At 45.1% G+C, this 12392-nt stretch overlaps 3 long non-coding RNA genes across 4 annotated transcripts in view; 1 reads left to right on the top strand and 2 right to left on the bottom strand.

Annotated features, from left to right (window-relative positions):
* Positions 1 to 1763: 1763 nt before the first annotated feature.
* LOC129604365 (uncharacterized) lies at positions 1764 to 5757 on the bottom strand. The gene is made up of 3 exons (XR_008695178.1): positions 4807 to 5757; positions 3461 to 3639; positions 1764 to 3353 (listed from the first exon to the last, which is right to left on the bottom strand). It is a non-coding gene; the product is annotated as an uncharacterized LOC129604365 (long non-coding RNA).
* Positions 5758 to 8232: 2475 nt separating this feature from the next.
* On the bottom strand, positions 8233 to 10743 carry LOC129604364 (uncharacterized). The gene is made up of 2 exons (XR_008695177.1): positions 10477 to 10743; positions 8233 to 8779 (listed from the first exon to the last, which is right to left on the bottom strand). It is a non-coding gene; the product is annotated as an uncharacterized LOC129604364 (long non-coding RNA).
* LOC114859328 (uncharacterized) overlaps positions 10295 to 12392 on the top strand; it is a 68649-nt gene continuing 66551 nt past the window's right edge. The window contains exons 1-2 of one of the 2 annotated variants that reach the window (XR_003786499.3): positions 10295 to 10450; positions 10803 to 10868. This is a non-coding gene — a long non-coding RNA (uncharacterized LOC114859328). The remainder of the gene's footprint in view (positions 10451 to 10802; positions 10869 to 12392) is intronic. The other variant, XR_003786498.3, reaches the window with a different exon arrangement.

Raw genomic sequence — 12392 nt, 5'->3', positions numbered from 1 at the left:
TCTCTGCTGTTTTATGCTGCGCAGGTCTGACGGGTTAAAGGGTCAATCCGCCTAAAGCTCACAGATAAATCTTCATCTTCCAGTCTTTTCCTGGCTTCGAGGTGCTTTTGCATGATGAGGTTTCACAGAATCCAGCCCTGATGCATCTGCTCCCCCTTCTTGTTGTCGTCTGCGCAGAGACTCCATCCGTCTCCTCGCTGTGTCCAAACTGAAGCTGTGAGATCACTGCGAAACCTTTCTGGAATATTTTAGACCGTTTTTTTTTTCAACACGCCTGCGAACGACTCCAGACTTACTTTCTTGGGAGTTGGGACTTGGCAGATCCAGACGCCCCAGGCTTCACTGTAATGCAGATTTACATTAAACAGAGCCTGAGATCATTCATCACACGACCTCTTGTTTGTTTTCTTTACATATTAATTATAAGTGAAGCGCGTTGACATCTTAAGGTTTGCGGAGCCAAACTTTAGCCAACTTTCACAGCACAGAGCATATAACTGCAGACAAATCCATTTAGAAGTAATATTTATTTGACTTAACTTGGCCACAATTGAAAAACTTAAGTTATTTTTTGAGCGTGAAGTGGTACTGCTGCAGTGTTTTACCCTGCTTACGCAGCACTGCCTCACCCAAAGGTCCTCACGTCTCCAGGGATGTCAGGGCAACTCACAAAACGCCTTTTGAATCATTTTACCAATCCCAACAAATACATTAATTGATCGTAAAACCGTTGAAAGACTCAAGGTCCACTCACGTTGGCTCCTGACTGCATCACTCGGCCTTCATGCATGTGCAATTTGCTCAGTTATAATGAAACTGTACGTGGTAAAACACTGACGTTGAACGTTTTGTGCCTTGACTTGAGAAGCCCTCAACATCTTCATCTGCTGATGAAGACCATGTGACACATTCATAGCCAACAAGTGGACTTTTAGTTGGGATTGTTTTGTTGGCTCAACTGCCCGTGTCAAATATTTCTCCATTGCATTCATAGTCTTTGAAACAAAGTTTTTAAGTCCAATTTCTCAATTCACATGAATTCAGTTCATGGTTCTCTTCTGAGACATGGCCTTCGTGCGCATTTTGATGTCGCTGTTTGGCCTCGTGTCAGTTATTACACTCGCCTTAAAGAGGCCCCTGACTCCTCTCTTGAACCGCCGACTGATGGACTGACTGACAGCCGCGGTGGAGCAGCGAAGCCGAGGCGCTGTCGGTTCTCGGGCCCCTCGTGATAGGCTGTGACAGTGTGAGGGGGACCCTGCTGACACCAGGGGCACCCCACAGCAGTGACCCTGGAAGCCCCCCGGCCCCCCGCCTCACGTATTGATGTCTGCAGATGTGCCTGCCTGCATGATAATGGCCTCCGCTGGTGGAGCCCCTCAGAGGGCCCGTCTATAAATCACACTGGGGACACAGAGGGGACCGAGCCATTCATGTGTGTCTGTGTGTCTTCAAGGCTGTGTGTTTGAACCTGTTTGTGTGTTGTCCTTTGTGCATGTGCGCGCACACGCTGCTTGAGAAGCTCCGCGTTGCATTATTGATGGCCCACAGGGAGGGATGAAAGTGTGAACGGGGGCGAGGGGGGAGGGAGGGGGAGGAGGAGGCTGCAGCTACGCGTAGGTGGCTACGTCCACAGCTGTGGGCTTCTCTTGAGTCACAGGCTCACAGGTGAGAAGCAGCGCACTGAGGCGACAGCTGCTGAGCAGGGAATAGGAATAAACTGTCTGGTGGCACCTCAGTCGGGACCTTTGTTTCGTGGGGGACCTTTTCTGGGGACGCTCATATATCAGGGAAATGACAAATGATTCTTCTTTGATTCATCAACCAATGGATGATGCTGAGGCTCCTCTCACTCCAGAACTGACAGCCTTTCATTTCACCGTGAACAGAACTCGGCTCTGCTCTTGTCATGCTGGAAGTTACATCTAAATGCAAACGTTGTGTGTGCATGAAAATGACTTTTATTCCTGAACAGTTATTTGTCACAGCCTGCTAACATTTTGGAGTGCTTCAAAATTTTAAATGGATTGAGCACAGAGGCCAAAAAACGTATCTTGGTTCCATTATTTATAGACCCGAACCCTAACGCTCTGTATATACAAAAAATGCATGAACAGTTTTATGAGAATAAAAAAGCTTCATGAATCATATTTTATGGACTGTTGCAATTCAACCTCAAAAGCAAAACTGGCGAGTGCACGAACAGACACATTCCTCACAGGCAACAAAGCGTCGAAATAAAAAAGTGTTCACACAGTACGAGCTCGAAACGTCTCCACTTGAGCAGCCATTATCCCGAGGCCGGATGAATCCACTTCATACGGATGCACGTTGGCAAGAGTCAGGAAGAGAAAGCGCTCGGACAGATGCAGCGAGGACGATGCGAGCGCACGGTCTTCAGCGCTCCTCTGGAGGAGCCAAATTAATGCTCCGCACATGCACCAGCTCAGCTTGACTCCATTTAAACTTTGGCGCATTGACATCACTCGTTAGATAAACTCCCAGCCTGAACAAGCTAGAGGTGCATTGGTCTCTAGGTAAGAACTAATCCAACTAAGTCACACTCAACAGATGGATTTATTATGTGAAGTAAATGTCATGCAGTGAATTGCTAATGTTCCGCTCAGTCAATAAAACGCATAATGGATTTAATTTAAATGAACTGGTTCAACTTTGGTCTTCGGTTTAGATTTACAACCTCTGGGCTATTCAGCGTGATGATTCGGAGGCCGCGCGGCCCTGACAGGGGTGCAAATCGCCCCGGTTAAGCTTCCGGCAGCCGTGGCATTGATTGCCACCTCAAGGTAACAACTGGCGTCAGCGCTTCCTGCTTCCGTCCTTTCTCCTGTCCACGCATGACCCCCCTCCCCCTCCCCCGGGTTCATCATCGCCGCTTATTACGAGTCTTAATGTCTGCTGCACCTGCTCTCCTCCGCTCACTGCTCCTGGCAAACCTGCTGAGGGTCGGCAGGTTTGGCAGCTCGGGACTTTTCATGTTGTTCTCAATCATACTTCATGAAATGGGTCAGGTGTGTGTACGTGTGTGTATCCTGCATCCTCAGACTGATCGGCTGGCTTTAAGGTGCAGTGCAGATATGATGTTTGTGTAGTTACAGTTTAAAGTAGTTCCAGTCCCGCAGACGACAGGAAGTGAGAGTGATGCGAAACAAGCTGCTGATTGCTGTCACTTTAATTTCATAGAAGCATTAGGTTGTCAGCTGTACAACGCTTGATGATGTAATAACGTCCCACTTGGCTCTGACGTGACCCATTCTGTCAAACCCACAGCTTACTTACTAACTACGCTGGGACGTGAGCAGCCGGTAACCTTGAGGGCACCCCGAGCAACAAATCTGCAAGACACAGCACGAGAAAAAACAAAAACGCTTTGACCCCGCTCCGAGTTTCAGCTCGCACTCAAGGGCTCTTAATGAATGTTTGTAGCGCTACGCAAACTCACAGTTGGTGAAGGAAAAAGGCGGGTTTGGATTCTGCAGCAGGAGGCATGGAGGGGAGAAAGTGAATGGTCTTGATTAGGCATTGAAGCGTGTTTGTATATGACAGGTGGCGCATCGATAATGGTGGAGGCGAGGTGACATCTTGGAGGTCGTCCAGGACCCATTTCATGCCGGAGCACAACTGCGGTGGGAGGAATAGAAGAAGACAACAGGTGACAGACAAAGAGAAGCCCGCTGGCAGAGGGACAAATGGAAAGTGGAACAGAAACGCACACAATGACGCCTTAACTTCTGCACATGATACGTTTGTTTCTGTGAGAGAATCAGCGTTCGCACCTGCTTAATCTTGCAGTCATTTATCTTTGAATATATTAATGGTACCATCATAAGACAGCTTCCTTTTTACTGAGCAACAAAGGAATGAAGAAGAGGAGATTGGTTTAACAATTTGTTTCCTTCAAGCTTTCAAAGCCTCTTGATGTTCATCATCAACAACGGGAGTTTTCTGAGTTGTCATGGAAATGGGTGCACAACTGCAAGTCACAGGATGACAAGTGGCTGTTTATGGGAGACAGTCATTTATGCCCCCTGATCACGTTCTTAGTCCTCCACCATCACACCTGCACCTGAGTCCTTTAACCTCTCTGACTCATAGTGAGGGCTGCAGTCTGATTTCAACAGGGTATCGACATTGGCTTCTCCCCAGGATTAATTACAAAGTTTGAAACACTTTGTCCTGTTGAAGTTCAGCATCAACATGCGGGTGGTACTAAAGGTGTACACAAATCCATGCATAGAGGAGACTATGGCTCAGCAGCCAGAGAGTGATTGAGCATCAGACTCAATAATGCACCAAGAGACTAGTGATTCTATTGGAAAGATTGTTGGTTTCAAGACTCCACTTGTGTTTATGGAGCTATTACTTCCTGCACGCACCACCCGCTTCAGATGTTCATCACCCATAACGAATGGGCTGATCAGAACTTATCAGCGCATTCCTACAGGCCGGTAGGCGCCTGCTCTGCCTCCTCGCGAACAGCTAACAGCTAGCTAAGTTGCTACGTTCAGCAGCTTCAGAGGTTATTGTGGTTAGGGTTAGGGTTAGATAATGGGTGGGGGGTTCAGGTTACAGTTAGCTAACACAATACCGCTAGCTACTTGTTATGCTCGCTAATAAATCAAAATCAAATAGGTAGATGGGCACCTACCGGCTCATACGTATGGGCTGATAACCACTAATAATGACCATTAAATGGCGTGATAACGTTCGAAGCAGCAGCACGCACAATGGTGGCGACGCTAAAAGACTCCGATGTTGGCGGTTAAACTGTTCGTGAAGCACTTGTACCTGCACTTTGGATGACTTTGGCTTTAATCTACCCAGGTGTAAGCAGCAGGATCCTGCAGATAGCAGCCGGGATCCAAGTGCCTGGTGCGTCTCCAGCGTGGCCTGCCAGAAGCCCGAGATAGCCAAGGACATCAAAGGAACCGCCATGCAGACGCCCTCGCAGGTGACGCCACTCTCTGCCAGGCTTGGATTTAAACGCCGCAGTGACACAAGCGTCTGAAGTGGATCCCTGACAAAATCCCCGCGCCGCGTTCGCTACGGCCTTTACTGGCGACACAGAGACAGTGGGTTGGTGCGTTCCTCCGAGCCCACACTCCAACTCATTCAATGCGTCTAAATCCATGCGAGGTGGAGAACAAACGTGTGTGTCAGGAGAGAATGGACCCCGGCTTGGTCGTCTGCCAACCCGCGCGCTCCTACGCTCCACTCGCGTTTGTTGGCGACTAAAAGGCAGTGACAACATCCCTCCACGAGATATCCTGGATGCCAGTTCGTCTGTAATGCCGTCCTCGTTGAGCTGTTCAGACATGGCTGCTGTGTGGCTGCCTGACTTTAATCTGTTTTTGGCCCCATTCTGCTGTAAACACTCACGGAGCAGGATGTACTCGGGCTAAGACCGTATTGTCTGCGTCTCCCTTGTCAAGTTAGCGAGAGGGATTTCAGGAGAATCTGGGGAGATGTTAAGAGATCGGGACGACTTGCCACCTTTCCAACACCAAATCCAATCACAAACAATCACAGGCATAAAAATATTAAGTATTCTTAATTTTATACTGTAGCCTCTGGTGCCTTTTGTCTCAGCAGTTTAAGGCGACGACATCTTGCTGCATTTCCAATGCTTTAAGGCAAGGCTATATTTTCCAGGTCCCATATTTTTACAGACATTTCCTGGAGGTTTTTCCTTTTACATTTCTAATCTGTATTTTCACATTGATGTCCAGTAAGTCTAGAATAAGGCTGAGAACCAATATGGTTCAGTAACATGAAGCTTGGGTTTAAATTCAAGACAACAGGTACCAGCCGTCTCTGTACACTGCATTTCCACCCCCCTCTCTTCCCACCCATGCGAACACTCCACTCCCACTCTCTGCACACGCGTTCTGCCTTCACTTGGTGGCTTTCAGCTCGTCATCCAGCCCTGAGCAGAGGACCCTCAGAGCTCAGGGCGACCGGCGGCTCCCCGCAGCCGCGTTGCCATCAGCTTCAGCTAAATCGAGCTTGCTCGGTGGAGGCTGACGCGTCGTTGGAGGGCGAGTGGGAGTCTGGAAAGTGATCAGACGGTGGAGGAGCTGCCACCTCCAGCTACCTGGACGCTAAGGGGAGATAGTAGTGCATATCAGCAATCCTTTTAGTCACACTGACTCACACACAGGCAGCTGGCTTTAGTCATGCTCTGTTCATGACATAAATATACAAGTACAAGTCTTTGCCTTGTTTTCTGTGTCTTCAACTACAGTAGGTCGGTGCTAAGTGCCTGGGTTGTCTCCCATAGGCGTGAGCTTGTGTGTCTGTGGCCCTGCGATATGACCAGGATGGGCCCCGCCTCTCACCCACAGACAGCTGGTATAGACTCCAGCATCCTCGTAACAAGTACAACAAAAAGCAGTTCACGCGACGGATAAACGTAACAGCATGCAGAGTAAAGGCCAAGGGGTCTGCACTTGGCTTCCATCCGGCAAAAACTTCACTAATTGACAATTTCTGTACTTTCCTTACAACCACTGAGTAACTGGACTGAGTCAGTGTAGTCTAATGAGCTACTGTTCCATGTTTATGGTAGTCAATACTGAGATAAAGGATGTGCATTTCTGTATTTGGGAGGAAGGTGGTGTTAGTCTTCTTTTGCCACATGGATCATTTGCTTCCTTCCTTCTCACTCATCCTTCCATCTCTTCCCGAGGGGCTGATTTCAGGGACCCCAGAAAAGGTTTACTGGGCCAATTGCTGTGAGAGCCCTGCTGCTATGGAAATTAAAAAAAAAATTCCTCGAGTGCCATGGGCTGCTTTAGTCTGCAACTTAAAAGGCTGCCTGGATGCTGTATTACACTTAGAGCATTTCGCACAAGCATCCCATGAGTTCTGGGAGGATGATATGACTCTATCAGGATTTGCAGCAGCCTCAATTAGTTGAGGAGGGTAGTGCCTTTAGCACGAGGTAGCACGCCTCCCTGTGAAGTTAACAGCTTGTGGGCTGCTCTGTGAACAGCATTCTGTCCTGTTACTTCTTCTAAGGAAGTCCAGCTGCCGCCAAACACAAGACGAACACGGCCAGAACCTGGACCTATTACCCAAGAGGAAGCCTTTTTGGGTAGAGGGGGAGCTGACAGCTAGTAGTAGACGAACTGGTGCAACTAACTGTAACTAAGTGTTAGACAAATCTAGAAGATGACACAAATAAACCAACAATATGTGTCCTGCAAATCTTTTAAGCGCAAACAACGTTAACCCACAAACCGACAATTTGGGTGAGGTGATGCATTCGGGTGTGTAAATCCTATGTAAGAAAACCAAACCAAGCAGAGCCAGAACCCAGGGTATACTGTATGTATACTGTTACAGTATATGCCCATTCTAGAACTCTCTGAATGACAAATAAAGTAACAAAAAATGTAAATACCTAAATAACCGGGTCAATTCCTAATCTCTGATACAAGAGACGAACTTGGTTTCCATTAATGTCTTTTCTACGGTTAATGATACTCATTAATCCCCAACCTTCCTGTCTTTATTCCTTTTCTTCCCAGCATGACTCGGAAAAGTTCTTTTCCTGTTCATAATATTCATGAAGTCACTCCAGGTCTCTGTTTCCCGAGCCTGCACCCCCCGCTGTTTGGATGTTAATTATCAGACTGTAAGAGCAGTGACTGTGTGAGAGTATGTGTCTTGACGGGAGCCCAGCTCAGCCGCATTGTCTGGAAGGGTTTTAATGACGTATTAATGAGATGATTATAACATGACATGATAATAATCTTCATTTCAGCCCAGAAGTCCTACCTGGAAAAAATGTGACTCTACTGTATATACCCACCAGTCGCAAGGTGCTGCACCGATTACAAGCACGGGAGGAATGCGGGACATAAAAGAAAATAAAACATAAAAATGACACTTACTTACTTGGCTGGAAGAAGCTCTACACACTCAAAGCATCCAATCCTCATTAGTGCTTCACAGATGCACCCACACAAACTATGCTCACGACAGCCCCGACCCACACAAACACACCATCGGTAATTACAGCAACTGTAGATATACATAGAAATGAAACTTTGTGGGGTGAAGCATGTTTCCTTCCTTCGGGCGGGTCCAGGCTGAGCTGATCCCGACAGCAGGATCAACTAATAACCACTGCGGCCGATGGCATTTCTGGCTTTCTATATTTTCATTTTCACGCAACAGAAAATAGAAAATATCAGCCAAAACATTCAATATCATCTCTTTTTTTTAATCACATTAAAAAATGACAGATTTTAGTTTTCATTGCATTCTAGAAAATAATCATACTAACAAGCTACCAGCCCAACAAAACATGCAGAGGTTGAACATGGATATTGTGTATTTGGTGACTCTGACAGTTTGCAGGTGTTTCCATCATAGAAGCAGCTCTGTTCGGCTTCTACGATATCATTTCTTTGATTATTTCTGAAAATGTCCAGTGAAGAATGCCAGAAATAAATATTCACAGAATTTAACCATCAGCAAACCAGTTTACTGGACAAACAGCAGAGGCTCTTGTCTTGTTTACCGTATCTCCTCCTTCATTCCCTGAAGCTTCTCTCCCTCGACTTTTTCTTTTTTCTCTGCGTCTGACATCACCCTCTTTGCAAGCCCCCCACCCCCCATATGTCTGAGCCACTTGTGTCTCATGAGCAGCTAGGGAGTGAGAAGAGGCTTCAGTCAGTGAAAGTTCAAAAGCAGCCCACTCTCTGTCAAGTAGAAATCCACTGGAGGGATAATCTTGCCTTCTCCGTGCCGACTGAAAGAGACAGAGAGACAGGAGAAAAGGGACTAGAAGAAGCGAGGGGAGCGATGTAGTATCAGCCGTCCACCAGACAGGAGGAGGAAAAACCAGCAGAGCAGCTCACACACATACTGACTGAAGGGCTTCACAAAGGAATTTAGACCATCAGTGTTGCTCCCCTGCTTATAAAGTATCTTGTTCAAGTGTTGGACACTGACGAATATGCACAAAACACGCCAGGCACCATTCGAGTAAAGCATCAACCTCACAAGCTGACGCATTTAGCCGCAGGGGCTTCACTGCCACATCTGCTGTGGTCAAAAACTCTGTGGGGTGCCTTGAAAAATCAAAGGTCACACAAAAGCGTGCATCTGCAAACTTGAATTGGTTTAACTGCCCTCCTTGATGCTAGGGTAGTTCTGGAGCGTGCTCCATGACACTGCGCTGACACGGTCCACATCACAGTTGGAATGAAGCACACTGAAGTCAAACAGTTTAAATCTAGTCATTGTCCACAAATCAGTCTAGATGAAATAAATAAATAGCAAAAAATGCAGCCTTCATATACAGTAGCAGCTGTGTAACATGTTCAGTCAAACTGTATCATGTAAAATTCATAACTTTAGCCTAAAGAGTTTCAGTTACACCAGTGATGATTATTTTCACACACTGTTATACATCTGTTTGCCAACGCTGGTTTGCTCTTTGACCCCTCAAAAAACTCAAACTCACCTCAAACCCACCTTGCTTTTTGCACTTTTCTAAAAAAGGTTTTTCTTTAAATATACTGTATCGCAGCTCAAACACACAGTTTTAGCCAGTTGTGGTACTGTAAATGTCACCAGTTTGCAGATACACATAATTTTTTATAATCATGAGAAAATCATTTGTTTAGTTTGTGGCCGTTTTCGTTCAAAATCGTAAAATCTCAACACAAACCACCAAAGAACATGTTGCCACCGCCTGTGGATTTTTATATTTTTTTTCCAAACTGATTCTTTTAACATAACCACTCCTTCTCTTAATCATCAACAAACACACAGAGGTGTGTATTTGCAACCACATTTTGACAAGTCACGTGCGTTTCTCCAGTTTCACAGCCAGAGCCCAGCCCCTCAGGAGTGTTGCTAAATCAGACTGGTAGTGAGTAGCAAAGGGCATCATCATTAGATTAGTCTCTGATCACGCTCCCTAAGTAATAATCCTCCTGCTCCTGCTCCAGCTCCTGCAACATGCAGACTTAATTGATTTAATGGAGTGTGTTCTCCTTCCTAGGCTCTGTGTCTCTCGTTTTTGTTAAGTTCTGCTACTAGAGCACATAAAAAAACACTCTAAAATGTTTTAAAACTTATGTTTGCACAGTGAACATGTGATATTTTAGATTAAGTTTATGATCCTTAATAATACAGTACAGTACATACAGTAATATGAATTCTAAAATTGACATGAACTAGACAATATAATTTTATTGAATTTTATAAATCCATATAAATGTTCAAAAACCAATTAAGACGGTCACTTAGCTTATTAGAACTGTTTGTGATCACAATAAAAAAGTCTCCGCTTTCGTAAACATGAGAGATTAACATGGCACAGACGTTGACGGTGGATCCAGTACAAGCGACTTTTCCACTGTTGTTTTCACGGGGCCACTGCAGCACGTTAGCTAGCAGAGCAACAGATACAGTAAGCTAACGGAGTTGATGACGTACCGTCTTTCTCCACGTTTCGTAAGATGAATTACACACGCGGCTTTGCAGTGTTGAAGATGATCATTACCAGCGGACGCGATGCTAATTTCCGTCAGCACGGAAATAGTAAACCCCATAACGGATTAGCATCGAGCTAACATTCTAAATGGTGAATTGTGACATTTCTAGCTATGCTAAATATTTCAGGGATTATACGCGATAATTAATTGTGTCTTTGTCTCAAAATGAGTATCAATTATTTAAATTAAATATTTCGTTGCCATAACGTTTCCTACTCCCCTCCTGCAGGTGGTAGCAGCGCTTACTTACTGTTTGTCTGCTGACAGGTAGAAAAAGGAAGAAGACCTGACAGCAGGTTGGATGGAAACACAAGCTGGAGACGTGTTTAAGGGGTAAATGCATTTCCTTTTCTAATATAAAGCATCATAGTGTTGATAACTTCCTACAATATAACCAGTATCCAGTAAAGAAGACTTAAAAGATCCACTCAGTAAGATTAAGGGAGTCTGTATTCATACTGTGCATTGACTATAAAGTTTTGAGCCAAGTTCAGGTTCCAGAGGCATTGGACACGAATTTTTAGTTGGTTGTGTGGGCTGATGTCGGCAACAATGTGAATTTTGATCGTAATTTTATACATGAAACCTTCATGTATTTGACATAAGATAAATATATTAGCTGTGCTGGTTCAGAGTTTGAAAAGCTACTCAAAGCTTCACTATGTAACTGAAGCTTGGGGTGATAAACTACTCCAAATGAATCCTCTCTGCTATGCCCAAGTGCGGGCAATCAATTACAGCAACAAATGTAGTACAAAGCTATTGTCAAGGATCATATTGAACATACAACCTCGAATTAACATGTTCCTGGGGTGGATATTACCGTTGCGATTATTGTACTCCATGAAGACGCTTGGACGAGGCATTTTCTGCTGTTTACCCTTCCTGGCACAGTGCTCGCTGTTTCTCTTTTCATAAGCAGTCTCCATTCAGCTGCATACAGTATGCATACAACTGTAACGTAGTGGCACTGTGTACATTTGTGTAAGCAGGACATGCTAAGATTTTTGATCCTAGCAGTATTATTACTTTACATACATACTGTACTGTTGTGCAATTTAGATCAACTGTCTGTTTTAGTATAAAGCTTTTCATACACTGTTCCAGGTGCTTCGTACTAGTCTGACAACAAATTGATTATTGTTATAAAACTGTATAAAGTTGAAGATGTCGTAGTCAATCTTTGCAACACAATGACACCACCTGACCTTTAACCCACGAGCCGCCAGAGGACGATGACAGTCAGTCAAACCTGAGTTCACAGAACTTAAACTTAATGCAGTCCTGTTACTCATACAGTAAAACTCTGTATGAACATGACCTTGATCTCTAAGGTTAGAGATTTCTGCAGTGATGCCTTTTTGAATTCCAGTACTGTCTTTCTCATCTTTTTTCCATTATTTTCTCTCATGGTGATTTACGGATGACATGTGGTCTCAGCTGGCATTTAATCTCCATCTTAAACACGTTTTCGCGGTGTAACTTTGAGATGGTCTTTTAAACAAAGAGTTGTTTGTAAGACCCACACAGAATCCTGTAGCCTACACATTCTCTGGGCCTACTGTCAGATGATGATGCTGGTGCTATGTGATTATCTTTGACATATTGATTTGGCTTGTTTAAAGATTGACTCTGACATGAGCAGCGGTTGCAGATGCTGGGCTAAGTGGTATCAACAGCCACGAATATCATATGGCTAGGGGCTAATGCTCGACCTTACTGGTGCTTAATGAACCGCTAAGAGACAATCAGTGCCATTTGCCCACCTCTCTGCATACTGAATGAATCATAAGCACACTGCTGCCAGCGAGTTTACACTCAGTGCTGCAAAGTAACTCTCAGGGTTTACTGACTGGA

This window comes from Betta splendens, chromosome 7, assembly GCF_900634795.4.
Source record: "Betta splendens chromosome 7, fBetSpl5.4, whole genome shotgun sequence".
NCBI lineage: Eukaryota > Metazoa > Chordata > Actinopteri > Anabantiformes > Osphronemidae > Betta > Betta splendens.
Note: the sequence above shows the minus strand (reverse complement) of the source record. Positions and strands in the feature narration are given on the sequence as shown.